Source organism: Drosophila teissieri, chromosome X (assembly GCF_016746235.2).
Source record: "Drosophila teissieri strain GT53w chromosome X, Prin_Dtei_1.1, whole genome shotgun sequence".
NCBI classification, from domain to species: Eukaryota; Metazoa; Arthropoda; class Insecta; order Diptera; family Drosophilidae; genus Drosophila; species Drosophila teissieri.
The window spans coordinates 21,534,561-21,556,520 of NC_053034.1; the positions used below are offsets into that span (position 1 = coordinate 21,534,561).

At 39.1% G+C, this 21,960-nt stretch overlaps 1 long non-coding RNA gene across 1 annotated transcript; it reads left to right on the forward strand.

Moving 5' to 3' along the window:
• Positions 1-16,442: 16,442 nt before the first annotated feature.
• LOC122624075 lies at positions 16,443-17,173 on the forward strand. Its single transcript, XR_006326439.1, has 2 exons — positions 16,443-16,954; positions 17,016-17,173. It is a non-coding gene; the product is annotated as an uncharacterized LOC122624075 (long non-coding RNA).
• Positions 17,174-21,960: the final 4,787 nt, after the last annotated feature.

Below are 21,960 nucleotides of genomic sequence, written 5' to 3' on the forward strand. Positions count from 1 at the left end.
GTTCCGAATAAGGGCACTGTTAGAGGAAAACGATTTGCTAGATGTAATAGATAAAGAACAAACAGAAATAAGCGAGGAAGTAAAATGGGCAGAAAGAAACGCAAAGGGGATCATAATAGAATATCTGAGTGATTCTTTTTTAAAATTTGCCAACAATAAAAATACGGCAAAGCAGATTTTTGAAAAATTGGATTCTATTTATGAGCGTAAAAGCTTGGCATCTCAACTGTCACTACGCAAGCAATTATTCTCTTTAAAATTAAAGGGTGATACTCAGTTAGTGAACCATTTTCATTTATTTGATGATTTAATAACGGAGTTAGTTGCGGCCGGAGCAAAGTTGGACGAAATGGACAAAGTTGCTCATCTGCTTAATACCCTTTCGACCAACTATGAAGGGGTAATAACAGCTATAGAAACTCTTACTGAGAGCAATTTAACATTAGACTTCGTAAAGACACGCCTGCTCGATCATGAAATAAAATTAAAAGGAATTAACAAAGACACAAGTGCTAAAGTGCTGCAAGCTATAGGCAATCGAGAGCATAGGGAAAATACATTCAAAAATAAAGCTATGAAATTTATGAAGAAACCTTTTAAGAATAAGCCCAAACAAAAATGTTTTCATTGCAACAAATTGGGACACATAAAAAAAAGATTGTTTTCTATTGAAAAGGCAGGCAGGAAACCAGAATATTCCCGATGGAAATAATGTTAGAGAGAGACAGGCTCAGATGGCGGCAGAAACACGCACACAGCCAGAACGTGCGTTTGCTTTTCTGATGAATTCAGGAGTTAGAGAGAAACAGACGCAGAAGGTAGCAACACAGCGAAAATGCGCAGTTGCATTTATGGTGAAATTAGCAAATTACACGGAAAAGCCAGATGAAGTCAATTTTATATTAGATTCGGGGGCATCAGACCACCTAGTGAATGATATGAATTTATTTTCTGAGTATGAGAATTTAAAAGTAAACGTAGCTATTGAGATTGCAAAGCGTGGAGAATTTGTATATGCTACTGCGAAAGGACAAGTTAAACTTAACAATTCTGGAAGCAACATTACATTACACAACGTAAGGAAATCCCGCACAATTTGCTATCTGTAAAAAAGATGATAGATGCTGGAATGTCCGTTGAGTTTAATACGGATGGTATTAAAGTAATCAAAAACGGTAACTTGGTATTCAAAGGAATATGTGAGTATAATGTACCGACTGTTAAATTTAATTTAAATAGTAAATTATACACATCTGTAATATCAAATGATGTAGAGTATCGCTTGTGGCATGAAAGATTGGGACATATAAGTGTAGGAAAATTCTTAGAAATTAAGCGAGATGGCTTGTTTGAAGATAGTAAACTTATAAAAAACGTAAAAGTAAATAGTAGTAAATTATGTGAGGCGTGTATTAACGGAAAGCAATCAAGACTAAAATTTGAAAAATGCAAAAATAAAGAAAATATTCAACGCCCACTATTTGTAATTCATTCGGATGTATGTGGTCCGATTACGCCCTCAACTATTGACAATAAAAATTACTATGTAGTATTTATTGATCAATATACACATTATACTGTGACGTATTTAATAACTTATAAATCGGACGTGTTTTTTGTATTTAAAGATTTCGTAGCGAAGAGTGAGGCTCATTTCAATCTAAAAATGGTTAATCTATATATTGATAATGGAAGGGAATATCTCTCTAATGAAATGCGTGAATTTTGTGTAGAAAAAGGTATCAGCTATCATTTGACGGTTCCTCATACCCCACAACTAAATGGTGTTGCAGAGCGGATGATTAGAACAATCACTGAAAAAGCTCGTTCTATGATTAACTGTACTAAACTAAATAAAAGTTTTTGTGGTGAAGCTGTTTTAACAGCAACATATTTAATTAACAGGTCCCCAAGTAGAGCTTTAGAAAATATGAGAAAAACACCATTTGAGATGTGGCATAAAAAGAAGCCGGTTTTGAAATATTTAAAGATATTTGGCTCGACAGTGTATGCACTAAATAAAGTGCGAAAGCGAAAATTTGACGAGAAATCGATCAAAACTATACTTGTCGGATATGAGCCAAATGGCTATAAGTTGTGGAATAAGAACTCGAGAAAATTTATGACAGCTAGAGATGTAGTGGTGGATGAAATGAACATGAAATATGTGACAAAAAATAATAACTGAAATAGAACCAGCACACATTTTAATATTAAATACACAAAACACAGTTATTGAATCTAATTGTACCACAAGAATTTCCATAAAAGGTTCCGCTCTAGTAACGTTCGAAAACTGCAAGGTTTTGATAAACCAGATTCCTTATGACAAGGAACTATCATCATATGAGGAGAAGTTAGACGTCCATATCCCAATTATAAAGAATATAAATTTCACCGAGAGTACAGAAGACATTAATTTGCAAAAGGTTAAATTAAGATCTATCCACGCTTCTAACTCAATTATTTATTGGAAGAACTTTACAACAATAAATCTGGGAGCATTATATATATTATTAATAGTTGGAGCAGCGACGACAACATGCCTTATCTACGCGAGAAGGAGGGTGGAGTTTACTACAATACCAGAGCCAAGTTTCGTGACGACAACTCCTTCGCTGTGGCCGTCACTTCAATCCGGGAGGGGAGGAGCTACCGGTTCCAACCGGCACACAAACCCTCCAGCGAAGCCACCCCGGCTTACCCTGGAGTTGGTACAGAGTAACCAATGTATAAGCAATGGTTTAAATTAGGCCACCCAACGACCGTTCAGCGAACGGCCGTTGTCAACAGCGGGGAAATGTTTACATGACATTTACACAGGAAACCCCCACTTCTCCGGACTGGGTAATAGGAGCACAACATCAGCAAGAATTGACCCACTCAAGAATAGACCACACAGCACTCCACATTTTCGGCAACCCGACTCACCCACTTAAGAGTGTGCGACGCAGCATTTAACTATAACACTTACACATGTAGTATTTAAGACCCTATGTATTTCCTATGTACTTTTCTCAGCGGAGGTCTCATTGTGACCGCCGCTGCAAATAAAGATCAGATTGATTTTTACATTCGAACAAGTTACACGCCTTCTTATCAAAAGACCAAACTCGGAACTTCGGACCAACCTTCAACAAACTCGCAGAACCACCAACATTATTCAGGACAAGCATCCTGAATCTTAACTCGCGCATGGACAGCGCAAGTGTGAGCCGGCAGCATAAACATTTGGCCGCATTTCCGACTGGCAGCCGTGCCGGCCTTGGAGTAAGTAGAGGTGCTGCGGCATAGTAGCAGGTGGCCAGGAATACATTTTATAAGGTGCCGCACGTGTAGAGGAGATAACTAATGGCTCTCTTCTTCTCTTCATTACAGGAAATCTCGTCGTCGTTTCGCTGCGGGGTCTGTCATCAAGCAGTTCTGTGCTCATACAGCGATCAGCGGGTCTAGGCAAGGCGTAATTTGGGAAACGGCAGCAGCTCATCAATTATGTTGTTCTCCATTTTCGCAAGGATAGCGCGACTACCAGCAAGCCGCCTTTTGTGGTACCTCGAGGAGATCAGCGCGCAGCAACTACCGGCAAATCTGCGCGCAGGCGTTAATTGGAACATGCAGCTGCTACTCCTCGATTTAGTTGTCCTCCATCTGCGCAAGGATGACGCGATTGACCAGCGAGCCGCCTTTTGTGAGACCATCGAGCAGATCTGCGCGCAGCAACTACCGGCAAATCTGCGCGCAGGCGTATATTGGAAGAAACTGCTGTTCCTCGATCCTGCTGTCCTCATCCAGCGCAAGGATAAAGCGATTGCCAGCGAGCCGCCTTTTGTGAAAACATCTTTACTTTTCTGGTGAAAGTACGGAGACAGTATGATTTCTGCCCCGCATCCACGCATTTATTTGCCTCTGATTACACCGAGTGCAATATTGAGGTACAATTATTTTCGTTTTTGAATTTGTACATTGGTGAGATAGGTGTGGTAAGTATAAATGTGTTGGTATTTTCTTACTTTTAACATTGCGTGGGTGGTAACATTAACATATGGTTTTGCTTTGTTTACGTTTTAGAATTGCAGGAAATTTACATACGTCGATTTAATTGAGTTTAAAATTAATTTTGTTTCTATTTTCAGGTACCCCCGCCAGAAAGACGAATGGGAGTTGTTTGTCCCAGTTCTTTGCAACCGCAGGCTGCGCGCAAATTTCGAATTTGAGTTGGGCCGGCGTTTCTGGTAAGTAACATTCATGGTGGAAATTTTTGCCAGCTGTCAAATGTGGTACTTTTTACCACCACAGCGGCCGTTGTTTTGCGTTTGAGTTTTCATTTTGGTTTCAGCAGTTTCACCAGTCGTCAGTGTTTCAGCTTCGTGTGAAGATCCCGCGCTGCCGTCAATTTTGATTTCCTTGGAGCCGCTGGCAACATTTGGCGATGGAGTCTGCTTATTTAGGGCAAAGAAAACATCGCTTTTGGTGGAGTCTGTTGTTGCCAGCAGCGCCGAGTCTGCCAGATAGTTCGCAGGAGGCTGCCAACCCGCCCATGGGTCTCATCGCCAGTCGTCAAAAGGTCCAAAGCGCAGTGGATTCCCGCGCCGCCGTCTTATTCCAAGGTCCAGGGAGTTGCTGCACTTCAGCTGGAGTTCATCAGGGTATCGGCGAGAGAGTCATCATTGGTTTGGAGTCATCAGAAAATTATTATGTTTATAAGGAATCAATAAAATTCTTTATGATTACGAAACAGCTACACTCATTGATTGAAGAAGGCGACAAAATTCAAGCAGGCATTATAAGCCTGTTGATTGATATTAATCACGGTAGGCTAAATACAAATATTCTTAGGCCAAATCAGCTCAAAAAGGAAATTGCCAAAATTCAGCAGAACCTTTCGGAGAATTTAGTAATTCCAGGAAAACGGTCAGGTACGGAACTTAAGGAGGTGTATACACTGTTAACAGCCAGGGGTTTATTCATCGACGATAAATTGATCATTAGTGCAAAAGTGCCTCTGTTTAGCAGGCATCCATCCAAATTGTTCAGGCTTATTCCGGTGCCAATTCGAAATGAAGATCGGATAATAATGGTGCATACAACGTCCGAATATTTAATTTATAATTTTGAGATAGATTCCTATCACATAATGACGGAAGCCACATTAAATCAATGTCAGAAATGGCAACTAAATAAGAGAATATGCAAAGGAAGTTGGCCCTGGAATTCTGCCAATGATAATGCATGTGAGATTCAGCCTCTAAAGCCAAATAAAGCGGCGAACTGCATCTATAAAACAGTAGTCGACTCTAAAAGTTACTGGGTAGAGTTAGAAAAGAAAAGTAGTTGGTTGTTTAAGGTTCCTGTGAATTCAAAAGTCCGTCTGCAATGTACTGGCTCTCAAATTGAATTGTTTGATTTGCCTCAGCAAGGAGTTTTAAGCATTGCGCCATATTGTACGGCAAGAACCGACGATAAAATTCTAGTTGCCCACCATAACATTCAGTCCGAAAGTGAAGAATTATTATCAACACCTTATATAGGAGAAGTTAGTGAAGTGCTGAAGATTATTTGGGATCCGCTGAAACTATCAATATTAAATCATACTGAGGAATTTGAACGATTGAATAATGAAATTAAATTTATGAAAGAGAATCATCAAAAATTGAAAGATTTAGATTTCCATCATATTTCCGGACATGCTGGATTAATTATTGCTTTAATAATAATGGTAGTATTAATAATATATTTCATACGGAAATGTGCTGTGCAACAAAAAATGCAAGCAATAACCTTTGGAGGTCCGTTGGCAGTACTATAAATATCAATAGTAAATAAAAAATAAAATTATACATATATAACAAAAAAAATATACAGTCCATTATATCGTTGTTTAAGAGAAAATGTACTTCTACATAGAAAAAGCGAAATGTTTAAAATAAGTTAATTGAGTACAAATTGTTGAATTAAAAATAATAAAAACCATAATTGTAATCCAATAAAATTAAAAGCCTTGAAAACTAGGGCCATTGAAATCTTAGTTGCAAAATAAATGAACGTATATCAAATAAATACAGTCCACTACTGTTATAAATGCAACTAATTTACAAAGTACATCTCAGCTTTGCTGGCCCTTTGGCAGAATGTTCACACATGAACACGAATATATTTAAAGACTTACAATTTTGGGCTCCGTTCATATCTTATGTAAATGAATGGAGAGCGATAATTTATATTTAGGATCTAAGGTTAGGTTATCTAAGGCGACATGGGTGCAGTGCTCAAAAACATGTAATCTAAGTGCACACTACATGAGTCAGTCACTTGAGATCGTTCCCCGCCTCCTAAAATAGTCCCTTAGATAAGTTCCTCGCCGCTCAAGATAGGCAGATGTGCCGGAGCGTGGGACCTCGATAAGGCGGGGACTATTTACTTAGACCTCTGCGTAGGCCATTTACTTTAAGATGCGATTCTGATGTCACCTATTTAAACCGAAGATATTTCCAAATAAAATTAGTTTCTTACAAAAACTCAACGAATGAAGTCTTCTCATTTGGGATCTTTACATTTGGTCAATCGAGCCTTAAATCGACTCTGCAGTTTCCCCCTATATGGTAAGGGACTCAGAGAAAGGCCAGCTCCTTTAAGCATTGCTAAGTTAATCTTGCAGCTAAAGGTAGCAAAAATAATTAACTCTTGTTTCCCCCTTAATGGTAAGGAACAGAGATAAATATAAAAAGCAAAAAGATACAAAAGAAATAAAACATGCACCTTATAGTCTATAGCTAAAGGTTGCTTTGTGTACCATTATAAATTGTGGTAAGGCGTGCTTGAGGCCATACATCAGCAATTGTGAAATTAAAAAGTGCATAACAAAAGTGCCTTATAAATGCTCTAATAGCATTAAATCAGCTCATAAAGAGAGTGCAGTGTATATGCCAAAAGAGCATAAATTAAATAAAAAGTGCCTGAAAACAGTGCCTTATAAATGCTCTAATAGCATGAAATCAGCTCATAAATAGAGTGCAGTGTATATGCCAAAAGAGCATAAATGCCGAAATAAATGGATAAAAAACAAAAAATCTGACTGGACTACAAAAATAACAAAACGTGCCAAAAAAAAAAAAAAAATTAACTTTAAACATCGACGTCAACGGAGCCTTAAAGAAGAGAAGGAAGTCAAATTCAAAGGAGCCTCTAACAGCAGCAAATACATATACAATACATACACACGTACTATATATATTAAGAACTTACAATCAAATCAAGCCCATCTATATAAAAAAAAAAAATTTTCTAAATGATGTCAGAAAAGACTTCAATTCCTTAAGAAGCAGTCCGAAATTATTTTGGAAATTAGAAAGTTGGAAGTAAAACCAACATTAACAGATGTAGAAATTCTAAATTTAAATGAGCTTCTAAAATGTTTCATTTCTAATCATAGCAATTTGTTGAAGATCGGCGTTGTCGATCATGAATATTTCAACACGAAGCAGTGTTAGAAAAAATTAAAAATAAAAATGAAAAAATTAAGGGCGAGTCGGTAGAAAACACTGTCCCTAAATCTGGAGAATGCGTAGGTCCTATTCATAAGAATTGTAAGCCTAGACTTAGATTAAGAGACCCTTTCTTTCCTGTAGAGTTCCATAATTTATCTACATATCATATATCCATTTATTTATTACTAAATTAAAGGGGGTGTTCAAACGAACAAGAATATATTTAAAGACTTACAATATTGGGCTCCGTTCATATATATATATTTTTTTTCGTTATCTAAGGCGATATAGGTGCAGTGCTCAAAAACATGTAATCTAAGTGAACACTACATGAGTCAGTTACTTGAGATCGTTCCCCGCCTCCTAAAATAGTCCCTTAGTGGGAGACCACAGATAAGGTCCTCTCCGCTTATGATATGCAGAAGTGACGGAGCGTGGGACCTCGAAAAGGCGGGGACTATTTACTTAGGCCTCTGCGTAGGCCATTTACTTTAAGATGCGATTCTCACCTATTTAAACCGAAGATATTTCCAAATAAAATTAGTTTCTTACAAAAACTCAACGAGTAAAGTCTCATTTGGGATCTTTACACATAGATCCAGTCAGACTTTTAAATTCAAGTTTAGAAAAACTATCAAGCTATATGAAGGATACAGATTTTAAAATTCCAAGTACGAAATTTCAGAAAGAAAAATTTAAGCAAATTAAGTGGAAGGGGGTGTTTTGAAAAGTTTAATGATACCTAGCTTCCAAACACTGATAGTTTTTATAAGTCAAGAAAATTTTATATTAGATGTCTATAATTTCGCACTGAAAATATGGGTGACATTTAACTGTCGAACTATTAAAGCCTATTTAGACCTATATTTAGAAAGCGACGTTTTAATTTTAGCAGATGTTTTTGAGAATTTTAGGAAATTTGGCAACAAAGTGTATATGTTATTAGATCCCATTAATTATATAACTGCGCCATCAATATCATGGGATACTATGCTCAAGTTCACTAATGTAAATTTAGAACTAATAAGTAATGGTGATATGTATAATTTTTTAAAAGGAGCAGTTCGGGGAGGGTTTACTCAATGCACTCAGCGCATTTCTATCGCAAATAATAAATATTTAAATAACTTCGATCCAAACAGATCGACCAATTTTTTAAGTTATATTGATGCATATAATTTGTATGGGTGGGCTATGAGTCAGCCCTTACCCCTCTCAGGGTTTCAGTTTTTTTAAAATAAAGCATCTGATCTAGAGTACCCTGGCAATAGACATGATTTACATAATTATTTACCATCCTGAAATTAAAATTCCACCCGGGGGCAAGCAAAAATGCTTATTGCTGATTTTACCAATAAAGGTAAAGGTATCTTCAAAAAACTAAAATCTAGTCTCACTTTCTGTTAGCAAAATGTAAGAGGCTTGTGTAGTAAGCTAACTAATTTGTATTCCAATAGCCTTTCCTTTGCATCCCATATTACTGTGTTTACAGAGACTTGGTTAAAACCGAAGATACTTAACTCCGAAGTTTTCCCAGGTATGTACACAATATACAGGCATGATCGTCCCTCCAGGCGGGGAGGTGGAGTCCTAATTGCTGTTAGGCTTATCCTCACGTCAGAGGAGGTACTTTTTGACGATTTCCGTAACTTAGAATTCTTATGCGTAAAGCTGTCATTTTCTGATAGCTATGTTTATATTACGTGCTCGTACATTCCGCCGTCTTCTGAATATATTAACCATTTGTCCGCTATCCAATCCGTTACAAACAGACTGTCCGATAGGGACCAACTAGTTGTCCTAGGTGACTTTAATATACCAGGCACTAAGTGGTCCACAGAGGAACAGTCAAATATTCTCCTGCCTATAGTACAGCATGACTTTATTGACGGCTTGCTCGACATATCGTTGTCGCAAGTTAATTATATTCGAAATTCTCTTGGTTGTTTATTGGATCTATGTTTTGTCAAAAGTCCTGAAAGTTTGTTTCTGACTAGAGTAGCACCTCTTAGTCAACCAGAAGATCCATACCATCCAACTTTCGAGGTGACAATCGACACAGGTACCGTAATAACAGAGAGGCCATTTAAGTCAACCAAACGAATTCATTGTTTTCGTAAGGCAAACTTTCGGAGGCTAAATCTTTTTATACCTGGCTTTAATTGGTCCGATCTATATTCTTGCAACATAATGGCCGATGCCATAAATATTTTATATAAAATTTAAAAATACCGGTTCTCAATCTATAATTTCTAAATATATAAGTGCTCGGTTAAATTTTAACGTGCTTAATGCTCAGTGTTATAAGAATTATTTAAACCGTTGTAAGTTCCAACACCAGCTACAAGATCTTAGCTACACTTCTGAACGAACGCCTCCAGGAAAAAAATGGAGCCAACAATACGAGACGAACAGGCAGGCTTCAGACCACACAGGAGTGGCGTAGACCAGGCAAATACACTACGCATAATAACCGAGCAAGCTGTGGAATGGAGAGCCCCGCTTTACCTCCTGTTCATCGACTTCAAGAAGGCATTCGACTCATTTGGAAGAGCAGCAATATGGCGAGCACTTGCAAGAAAAGGAGTATCTGCAAACCTCATCGCCATCATCAAATCGATGTATGACGATGCCAACCTGGCGGTACCTGACAATGGAAAAACTAGTGCACCTTTCCAGACGAACACCGGAATTCGGCAAGGATGCCCGCTGTCACCACTCCTCTTCAACATCGTAGTCGACGAGTTAATGAGCGAAGTATGCTCTTCCAAGCGCGGAATTTCGTGGAACCTCACCAGACACCTTGAGGACTTGGACTACGCAGACGACATATGTCTCATATCGCACAGACTCGGCGACATACAGAGGAAAAGTGACGACCTCGTCAGGATAGCCAGCAGCGTAGGGCTCGAGATAAACATAGCGAAAACAAAAGCTATGCGCTTAAACCACTCCAGCCAAGGAAACATCAACATAAATGGGAACCCAATCGAGTTCATTACCAGTTTCCCATACCTTGGCACCATCATATCCAACAGTGGTGGAGTGGATGATGATGTCTCCAGTCGTGTTGGCAAAGCCCGCTCAGCATTTGGGAGACTATACCGCATATGAAGAGACCGACAAATCAGCAGACGAACAAAGCTCAGGATCTACAATGCGTGTATGAAATCCATACTGCTATACGGAAGTGAGACATGGATCGCCACGAAGAAAATAACGCAGTAGCTACAGGCATTCAGCAACAAATGCCTGAGAGTCATATGTGGGGTATTCTGGACAAACAAAATAGCCAACACAGAACTGTGGCGCGTTACAGACGAGTCCCCGATTCACATACAAATAAGGAAGAAAAAATGGATGTGGATAGGGCACGCTCTCAGAAGAAACCCGAGTAGCGTTGTGAGGATGGCACTAGACTGGAACCCCCAAGGAAGCAGGCGAGTAGGAAGGCCAAGAGCAACCTGGAGAAGAACCGCTCACCAAGAACTAGCCCAAATAAACACCACATGGGAAAGTGCAAAACAGACAGCTCAAAATAGAGTTAGATGGAAAGCTCTCGTAGAAGCCCTAAGTTCCCGAGAAGAATAGAAGGAATTAAAAAAAAAAATAAAAAAAAAGTTCCAGTTCGCAAGGGAACCCAAACAGTTTTATAATTTCGTTAACACTAAGCGCAAAACAACCAAATACCCTTCCTCGCTATTTTTTGAATATACTCGTACTACGGTAACATCGGATCAGGCAATAGCCGATCTATTTGTCAAGTTTTTTCAAACCACATATTCTACGTTACCTCATTCCGAACGACCTTACTCTTACGCGGTATCAAAGTCAAATTTAATATTCTGTCCTACTTTAAACGAAAGCTCACTGCTTTATGATCTTCAGCGAGTTAAGCCTGTCTATTCGCCAGGTCCCGACGGAATTCCTGGCTGTGTGCTTAGATTCTGTGCGGAAGCCTTGTGCAAACCTCTACTAAAACTGTTTAACTTATCTCTAGAATCTACACAGTTCCCCCAAATATGAAAGGAGTCCTTTGTGATCCCTCTCCATAAAAAAGGTAGCAAATCGGATGCAAGCAATTACAGAGGAATCTCCAAATTGTCTGCTATCCCTAAGCTTTTTGAAAACGTTATCACTCCTCATTTGCAGCACCTTTGTAGGTCAATTATATCACCATGTCAGCATGGGTTCATGAAACGCAGATCAACAACTACTAACCTTCTGGAGCTAACCTCCTTCGTAGTACAGGGTTTCAAAAATAATCTTCAAACAGATGTCATTTATACGGATTTTAGTAAAGCATTCGACTCTGTTAATCATTCACTTTTAATAAAAAAAACTTGATTTATTAGGATTCCCTGTTGATATCCTAAATTGGATTCTAAGTTATCTGAATGGCAGGACGCAACGGGTCCTCTTTAAAAATTCTCTTTCTTGTATTCTCCGAGTCACATCCGGCGTCCCACAAGGGAGCCACCTAGGTCCGCTCCTTTTTACCTTATTTATTAACGATCTTCCCTTAATAATAAATCATTCGCGTGTACTAATGTACGCTGATGATGTAAAATTATGCTTGCAATATAAGGACATTTCTCGCTATTTGGACTTACAATCCGATCTAGATTGCTTTAAAACCTGGTGCCGTGATAACGTATTGAACTTAAATGGCTCTAAGTGTAAAGTTATGACCTTTTGTCGTGCCAACTCAATGCAATCCTTAGCTAACCGTAGAACGATGCTTGGAACAGTCCCGACTTGGTTAGTCGGCTAAACTTCACTGTTCCAAGCAGATTTACTAGAAATTACGTACCTCTAATTTTAAATCATTGTAGATCTAACTATGAGTTGCATGATCCCTACAGAGTATTATGTTCTGACTATAATAGATTCTATCCTATTATCTCTAATTCTGACTCTCTGCCGTTTTGAAAGCGATCAATACTAACGTACTTAACGAATTCTTAGATATTACTACTAGTATACATATATTTCCTCGGCCTTTACTGTCTTCTATATCGCGTCTATCTTCCCGCGATTCGAGCCGTACGATACACGGCAGCGCCCCTCGGTCGGTTGGGCGAGAGGTGTGGCCGTGGGACTCGCGCGTAAAAAAAAAAAAAAAAAAAAATTATAAAAATCATTACTAATGGATCTAATTGTAGAGTTTGTCGACTCAGTAAATGGAATAAATGTTCCATTAACCCAAGACTCTGATGTCGAAATAATTGAAGGCTCGGAGCAAGATTATGTGGAGGCTACCGAGACAGAGGATTCGGTAGATCGATTCTTAAGAGGAGTATTTGACCCTTCTATGTCATCTACCCTCACTACTACGTCTCTTGAGTGGAGCGATTTTCCTTTTGGAGCGGCAACGCAGGACGTTTTAAATGATCTTATACGAGGCAATAGAGATGACCAAGAAATGCAATGTGCATCCTGATGATGATCATATCTTTGATCAGTTCATCGAGCCAAGTCAACCCAACATTTATTTACGAATAAGGAAGGACGAAGATGACCATTCATTACTAGACGTTTTAATTGATCTAGGTTTTTAATTTGCCTATATTGAAAACAGAAATAGGTTTGTGCGAATTAAATATTTATCAGTAAATAAATAAGTAAATGAAATTTTCCCATATAAATGTTTGAGTTTTCTTAATCAAACATCAGTCTTTAAAAGAACCTTAAAGAGTGAAACATTTAACCTAAAATGGACTTGAAACAAATTGAGCTCTTCTTGATGCAGTTCGAAGAGATGATAACGTGACGAAGCTTAAATATTTGAAGAGCACTATGGAGAATTTGGAGGATAAAGAACTTATCCACTCTAAGTATGGATTCCACTACAAGCTTTGTCCCTGGAGTGATGATGACGCTTCGGACGAACTAAAAACGTGCCAGTGTCATAGGCTTCTGATGCTAAGAGACGAGGCCTTTAATATCTTGTTAAAATATTATAAGTTAAACAAAAGATTTATATAGCACCGACTCAAATAATAAAGTTAATAGATTTTCTTACAATTCTTGCACTTAATTTTTAAAATTAGACTTTTCAGCATTAACATTTCAAGTATTAATTTATCATTATACATAAGTTTTTTAAGTTTTGATATCGGACTTGTCTGACCATCTCTCTACCATGGAAATGATTAATAATCAAGCACCCCAGGAGGGACAAACCACTACCGAGAAATTTAAATCTCAACGAACTTCAAGAGGACCTAAGAAAGAATCAAAGGCACATCAATAGAACAGCCAAGGCCGATTCGAGGAACATCGGATCAAGACGGGAAAAGTTACGACTGAACTCGCGCGTTTATAAAAAGTAATTTCTCTTAAAATGGTTGAAGAAATTTTTAAGAGATTTCTTGTTACATTTACAAGGTCGCATAAAATCGACAGCAGCTAAAAGAGCTCAAATGTTATCCGTGACCACACGGGGGATAGGACTTGCATTGACAACAACTGTGTATACATCCGTTTCTTATGCACCTGAAATCCGTACTTCCAACATTTACGCCTTGTACCGTGTTGTGTTAGCAACCTTTGAAGGAAAGGTACAGAAAGGCCAGTACCCGATAAACGCTAGATATAGCAAATTTTGTGCGACCTTGAAGGCAGATGCCACGTGCAAGCAATCTACAATAGGGTTACTATCATTCCTGAGCCAATTAAAAAGATCATCGATTCCGTTGGCATTGTGACATGCTCAGACGATGTATTTTTACCGTTTATCCCAGTTGATAGACGTGACAAGAAAGACAGGTTGGTTCCAGTAGCCGAAAATGTCTATTACAGCAACTTACGTGCTGTTGTTGAAGCCCTTAGCGACGTAGCCATACCGCAAGGTGTGGCATACCAGGCACTGTTTGGGAGAACAATGCGATGATATGATTCCAGCCCAATACACCAACGACATGCTACAACGAGATGCGTTGTTAGTTAACCCGTGGCTCTGCAGCTTACAGAAGCATGCTCCCAAGTTTGTTAGAGGAGCGGTCGCAATGACTCCACAAGGGAGGAAATCGATCTTCCTCAGCAACGACATGGAAATAGTTTATGAAAGGTGGTCCGAAGTGATCTCTCGGAAACGCTTCCTTCGATTCGTGTTGTGCCTTGCGACGTTAAATTCAAACATTCGGTGGAACGAATTTTTCCCTTTCTGTCGATTAACGGTCAACTAATTTGTAATTTAAAATTATGTATTATATTCATCATTAGTTTCAGAAGATAAATCGGCGAACTCTGGCTTATTTATAACGATCAATAACTTCTTAATTTCTTTAGATTTAAATCTTGATCAATTTTGTGAGATAAATCCTATCCATATTAATCTGTTGTGATTAAGCTGTTCTGGTTAAATTTAAAGAATTCATTTACTCCAATTGACTTTAAATTTCCGTTTTTATACACTTATAGAAATCATTTATTTTGTTTATTCTTAATCAGGGGCAAAAGCCGATTTCGCCATGTCCGTATGAAAGTGGAGATTTCGGAAACTATAAAAGATAAAAAGTTTAGATTAGACATGCAGACGATATCGATTGTTTTTAGCCCTTCAAAAATTTTTTAAAATTAATATGTCATATAGAGCTGGAAAAAACTTCGGCGATACATCGATGTTTTCAAAACATCGGAAACATCGAGATTTTAAAACATCGATGTTCGATGTTCACTACTTTGCAGGGAAAGATTTGGTAAGCTGAACACGATTTTTTTTTTTATCAATTCAATAAAATTAACTAAAATATATGATCAGATTATTACAGATTGTGATTAATATTGGTGTTGGCGGCATTTGGGATGGAGAAGACATTGAAAGAGCAGAACAGCAATGGTAAGTAGACTATTCAGTTACAATTATATGATTTGTAATGTAATTTTTTGCCAATGTAGTTGCCGGGAAAGACGAAGAAAACAACGCCGCCGAGGATATGCTCCCAAATAAGAGAAAAAAAATATGGGACATCTTCTGTTTGGAATTATTTTGACAAATCGGCTGATAGCAAGACATATCAAACAAGTGGGAATACGACCAACTTATCTTGCCACATAAAAAGGATACATCCTAATTTAACAGTAGGTGTTTTGCCACAAAGGCAACAGCCGTCAATTCTGTCATTCATTGACAAAAAAAATGAAACATCGTCGAACCGAAAACAAACAATGGACAGTGTCTTATGCTCCTACATTACCTCAGATTTGCGTCCTTTTTAAGTAGTGGAAAATAAAGGTTTCCGAAATTTCGTAAGCCACCATGATCCAAGGTATGAATTGCCTTTACGAACCACCTTGAGAAACGTTTCGATGGCAAATGCATACGCAGAAAAGAAGGCCAAGTTGTTCGAACTTTTTAAAAACCTAAAGCAATGTGCACTTACTTCCGATTGCTGGACGTCAAGAGCAAACGAGAGTTATGTTACTGTGACGTGCCACTTCGTGACAGCGGATTTCGAATTGCGCAACGCCACTGAGAAGCTCATCGTCTAAAACGACCCACTCTTCGGAAAACAAAGCAATCTCCATACGCGCAGTGCTTGAGGAATGGAGTGTGTTAGGAAAGGTTACTGCTATGGTCACGGACAACGCCAAAAATATGATAAAAGCATGTGGGATCCTGCAAATTAGACATGTTCCATGCTTTGCGCACTCAATAAATTTGACAGTGCAGGACTGTTTGGCATCTGAAAACGTCAAACCCATTTTAGAAAAGTGTAAGCGCATTGTTATATTTTTTAAAAGTAGCACAATTGCCTATGCCAAATTTAGAGAGGCGCAGAATTGCGAACGCTCATATAGTTTGAAGCAAGTGTGTCCAACCAGGTGGAACAGCGCCTTTTACATGGTGGAACGAATCTTGATTACGAAGGTTGCCATCGCAAGCGTTTTACTGAACACGCCCAAGGGGTTAATGGCGCTAACCTCGGATGAAGTATCCATTCTGGAGTACTTGAAGGCATTACTTTCACCGTTTGAGCATGCAACAGTGCACACATCCTCAAGTACGTCTGTGACAGTGTCATCAGTGATTCCTGTTGTTTGCGGTATATTACACAACCTGTCAGCCCTGAAATCGAAACTCCAGACAAAGGTGGGTCGAGATGTAAGCGATAACTTTCTTCAAGGGGTCAATAAAAGATTGGTCCCCTATGAATCTCGTACTGTGACTCGAATGACCACAATATTAGACCCTCGCTTTAAGAAGGAGGGGTTTTGGAACCCATTTCATTCCTCTCAAGGAGTTAAATCTTTAGAGGAGGGATCTGTCGCACATCAATGCTCAAACAAAATCATCTAAATCTTCAAACCCGCCAGCACCAGAACTCCAGCCTGTTATTCAGTTTCTACAAGCCAACAAAAATCAACAAATTCAAAGCGATCGCGTGGATTTCATACTAGCTCTACGCCATTATTTGAATGGTACTAATTTGGAGCCTGCACAAAACCCATTAGATTATTGGAAGGTACAAAAAATAATAATTTAGATTGTAACCAACTTAATAATCCTATTTCTTCTTTTAACAGATATCAAATGACACCGCATTCAAAACATGCGTTTTGAAGTACTTCTACGTTCCGGCCACTTCCACAGAAAGTGAACGAATGTTTAGCAAGGCAGGTTGTAAGCGAAAAGCGGAGCTCGCTAAAAGCAAAAATGTAAATGTGATTTTATTTTTAAACAACAATGTATCCATTCATTTTTTAATTAATTTTAGTTATGTAGCTTTTTTCTTTGAGTAGAACTCAATGTTATTTTTTATTTCTTTATCAATTGAATTGTTATTTCATTTTAATTTTTTTTGTTTTTTACCTTTTTAGGTTTAAGAAATAAAAACTATAAGCAAACTATGGATCTCGAATAAAGCTTATTTTTTTATAAACAACATATCCATTTGATTTATTTATGCGGAATAAAATACACTTTCCAAAAAAAAAAAAACTCCCTAATAAAGTTGTTTTTCAGAAAAAAACATCGACTTTTTGCAGCTCTACCGCCTCCTATGGCTCTGTTGACTCTTTACCGCTGATCTTGCTCCGTTCCTGCTAGTCCCTTCCGGAGGTCTTGTCGCCGATCGCCGGACGAACTGAGTGCCCTCCGGAGGGCTGGGGTGCGCCTTATATAGAGGTTTGGGAGGAGGGTAGTGTGCCCGCATATCCCAACTGATTTTAGGCTGCATTAGTGTGGCCGATTTATTTCGGGCCAGTGTGAGCTTCGCGCACGATCTTGGCGCGCGCGCGCATTGTTTGAATTTAAATGCGGGTTGTGTGTGTGTTTCTTTACTTAAATTTATTTCATTTTCGTTATTTATGTCTTACTACTATGTGCGCGTTCTGTGCGTCACAAATTGATAAATGCCTACAAAAAGAAGTCAGAGCAGATCGTTACGATCGGCCTGGGCGGCCGCCGGTGGCACCAGCAAACGGTGACATGGACATGGCCCGCACCGCCGGAGGACACGCCGGAGGCCCGCGTGTGGGAGGAGGTGGGCGCGGTCGGATGGAGGCCGGTGGAGAAGAGAGCGTGCGACCCGCGAGTTCGCGCACGGATAGAGGACGGAGACGCGGAAGAGAACCCGGAGAAGGGTCCGTGGGTGTGGCCCGCACCACCACCACCGAAGCTCGCGCGGCAGGAGTCGTGCCCCGAGGCAAGACAGCCACCGCAGCGACCCTGCCTCCGCAGGCAGCAGTCGCTGTGCGAGAAGCCATGGAAAGAACTCGAGCGCGCGGAGTGGTCACCCAGAGTGGTCGAGGAGGCCGAGGCGCAGGCGGGCAGAAGCCACAAGGACCGCTGGGCCAAGCTGTTCGTGCTGGACGGCCAGCGGTTCCGGCTGAAGGTGCGTCGCGGCGGGGACATTCGAGTATATGTGCCACAATAAACACAGACAGCGAAAACGATACTAAGAGAGTTGTGGGTCAGGGGCGGGTAAGGGCACACATTGCTCACATTAAAAAAAAGGGGCGAGTCATCTGCAGCAGCCAACAGGCACGCGGGCCGGCAAATCGACGCGAGGCTGCCGCAGGCGCGGAGACGGAAAAGGAGGCCTCCAGGGCGCTTGAGGGCCAGGGGCAGCCGCCCGGAGCATGTAGGGGCGTTCATCAGGGATCCCTGCAGAAGGGCCTCCAGGTGCCCGTGTCCAGGGCCAGCAACCCTGGAGCATCAAGGGGCATCATGTCATATTCGAAGAGCTGAAACGAAGAGAGGATGAGTAAAGATGGCGGGTTTTTACGCGAACTTCCGTAACTTACCTCCATTGAGCTGCAACTCCGAAATCCACGTGTCTGGAGAAAATCGGGATGGGGGCGCTACGATAATAGCGGTCGATCGAAAGTGAGATCGATAGGGAACAAAAAATACTGGATTTGATATTGATTTTCAACACGCTGCCACACTATTGGCAGCAATCGGCACGACATCGGAATATCGGAACAGGAAGTGGCAACGCCGGTCGCCAATATCGATAACTCGATCGCGCAATCAGCGATGGGACAACATCGGTTGGAATCGGAGGTGGCAACGCCGGTCGCCAACATCGATAAGTCGATCATGGAGAGTATCAGTGGAGTTGCCAGGGATGTGAAGCGATGAAGAGGCGGGAAATTTAAATGCGGAGCTGGTGGTTCAAAAATTTTAGCAAATGAAGTGGAAGGGGGTGTTTTGAAAAGTTTAATGCTACATAGCTTCCAAGCGCTGATAGTTTTTATAAGTCAAGAAAATTGTATAATAGATGACTTTAATTTCGCACAGAAAGTATGGGAGACATTTAACTGTCGAACTATTAAAGCCTATTTAGACCTATATTTAGAAAGCGACGTTTTAATTTTATCAGATGTTTTTGAGAATTTAAGAAAAATTTGCAACAAAGTGTATAAGTTATTAGATCCCATTAATTATATAACTGCGCCATCAATATCATGGGATACTATGCTCAAGTTCACAAATGTAAATTTAGGACTAATAAGTGATGGTGATATATGTAATTTTTTAAAAGGAGCAGTTCGGGGAGGGTTTACTCAATGCACTCAGCGCATTTCTATCGCAAATAATAAATATTAAAATAACTTCGATCCAAAAAGATCGAACAATTATTTTTAGTTATATTGATGCAAATAATTTGTATGGGTGGGCTATGAGTCAGCCCTTACCCCTCTCAGGGTTTCAGTTTTTGGATAAAGAAGATGTTCAGACGAACACGAATATATTTAAAGACTTACAATTTTGGGCTCCGTTCATATCTTATGTAAATGAATCGAGAGCGATAATTTATATTTAGGATCTAAGGTTAGGTTATCTAAGGCGACATGGGTGCAGTGCTCAAAAACATGTAATCTAAGTGGACACTACATGAGTCAGTCACTTGAGATCGTTCCCCGCCTCCTAAAATAGTCCCTTAGATAAGTTCCTCGCCGCTCAAGATAGGCAGATGTGCCGGAGCGTGGGACCTCGATAAGGCGGGGACTATTTACTTAGGCCTCTGCGTAGGCCATTTACTCTAAGATGCGATTCTCATGTCACCTATTTAAACCGAAGATATTTCCAAATAAAATTAGTTTCTTACAAAATCTCAACGAGTAAAGTCTTCTCATTTTGGATTTTACATTTGGTCAATCGAGCCTTAAATCGACTCTGCAGTTTCCCCCTATATGGTAAGGGACTCAGAGAAAGGCCAGCTCCTTTAAGCATTGCTAAGTTAATCTTGCAGCTAAAGGTAGCAAAAATAATTAACTCTTGTTTCCCCCTTAATGGTAAGGAACAGAGATAAATATAAAAAGCAAAAAGATACAAAAGAATCTTTTATGTTTTAAATAAAACAAGCACCTTATAGTCTATAGCTAAAGGTTGCTTTGTGTACCATTATAAATTGTGGTAAGGCGTGCTTGAGGCCATACCTGATATATTTGTGAAATTGTGAAATTAAAAAATTAAATAAAAAGGGCCTGAAAACAGTGCCTTATAAATGCTCTAATTGCATTAAATCAGCTCATAAATTGAGTGCAGTGTATATGCCAAAAGAGCATAAATGCCGAAATAAATGGCTAAAAAACAAAAAATCTGACTGAACTACAAAAATAATAAAACGTGCCAAAAACAAAAACAAAACAAAAAAAAAAACCAATACCAGCAGCAGAAGCAGCAACAGCTGTAGCAACAGCATGATGGTCACTACCAACGCTGTGAAGGACCCCGAAATGCATTTATCATTTTAATGGGTAGAGGAAAACTGGATGATCTACAAAACCGGACAAATCATCAAGAAGACCACCCTATGACATAAGCTAAGTCTATAAAACGATTGAGGATGGAAGAGGATAATGAAATATCTAACCCCCCAAAAAGAAAACCAATTGACTTAATAAGGGAACTCTTATGTCCTACTTGCAGTGAAAAGTACCCGGCATCCAGAGAACGTCAACATATTTTAACCGATATACATAAAAATGCGTCGGCCAGAGAAGTTAAGAACAATGCGAATATCATATTGCTTACATCTGAGACGACATTTCCAGTAAAATCATATCGAATTGATAGTCCATTTAATAATATGATTGATTTAAAAGAGTTTTATCAGCAGTGTCAAAAAAATATAGTTGAAGTTATAAAGCATTCTATGATAGATTACAGAACCATTAAATTTAACCTAAGTGTATATGGTACATATATAAAGCAAAAGATGAAGGAGTTACAGTGGAAACAATGAAGCACTTTAAAACTGCCTACAAATCTGTATACATAAATGAAGACATTATTGATGAGCTAAATTCGGCCATAGATTGCTTACTTACATTGAGCAGCGAATTTCAAGAAAAAGACTCAGGCTGGGCTATTGAAAATTTTAACTATTTTAAAACCACTATAATAAAACTGGAAAACATTCTTGCCAGCTGATACATTAAAGCTCCTAAAAAAAATAAGAGCCCGAAATGCGCTTATAAATGCATGCCGACGTATTTTGTTTCAAGTGGTGTATACTAGCATTTATAGCTAATCAAAACCATGAAAATATGACTTTTACAAACCCCCAGCAAAGGAAATATTCGAGAGAAAGGATGACAAAGCCTCAAAGCTATAACATTAATATTAACGATGAAACTATTGTGTATGGCGGAATGACTTTAGATTTTTTGGGAATTAAATTTCCAATCGAAAAAATAGGAGTTCGACATTTTGAGAAAAACAATGTCCGCTTTAGCACACATTAACACACCACATTAACATATTGGGAATCTATAATATTACCCAAAACATTATGCATTATGCGTATATAACAAATATTTATATATTACTCTTCACAATTTTCTAAAGGAAAAGCGGGAGGATATTTTTGTGAGAACTGTCTTCAGTGTTATCACGTGAAAAGAACTTCTCACAACAAACTTGAATGAGAAAAAGTGTCCTCATTTTATCCTGACCCTAATACGACAACATCGTTTAAAGGGTATCACAAATAATTACCTCCTCCAGTGGTAATTT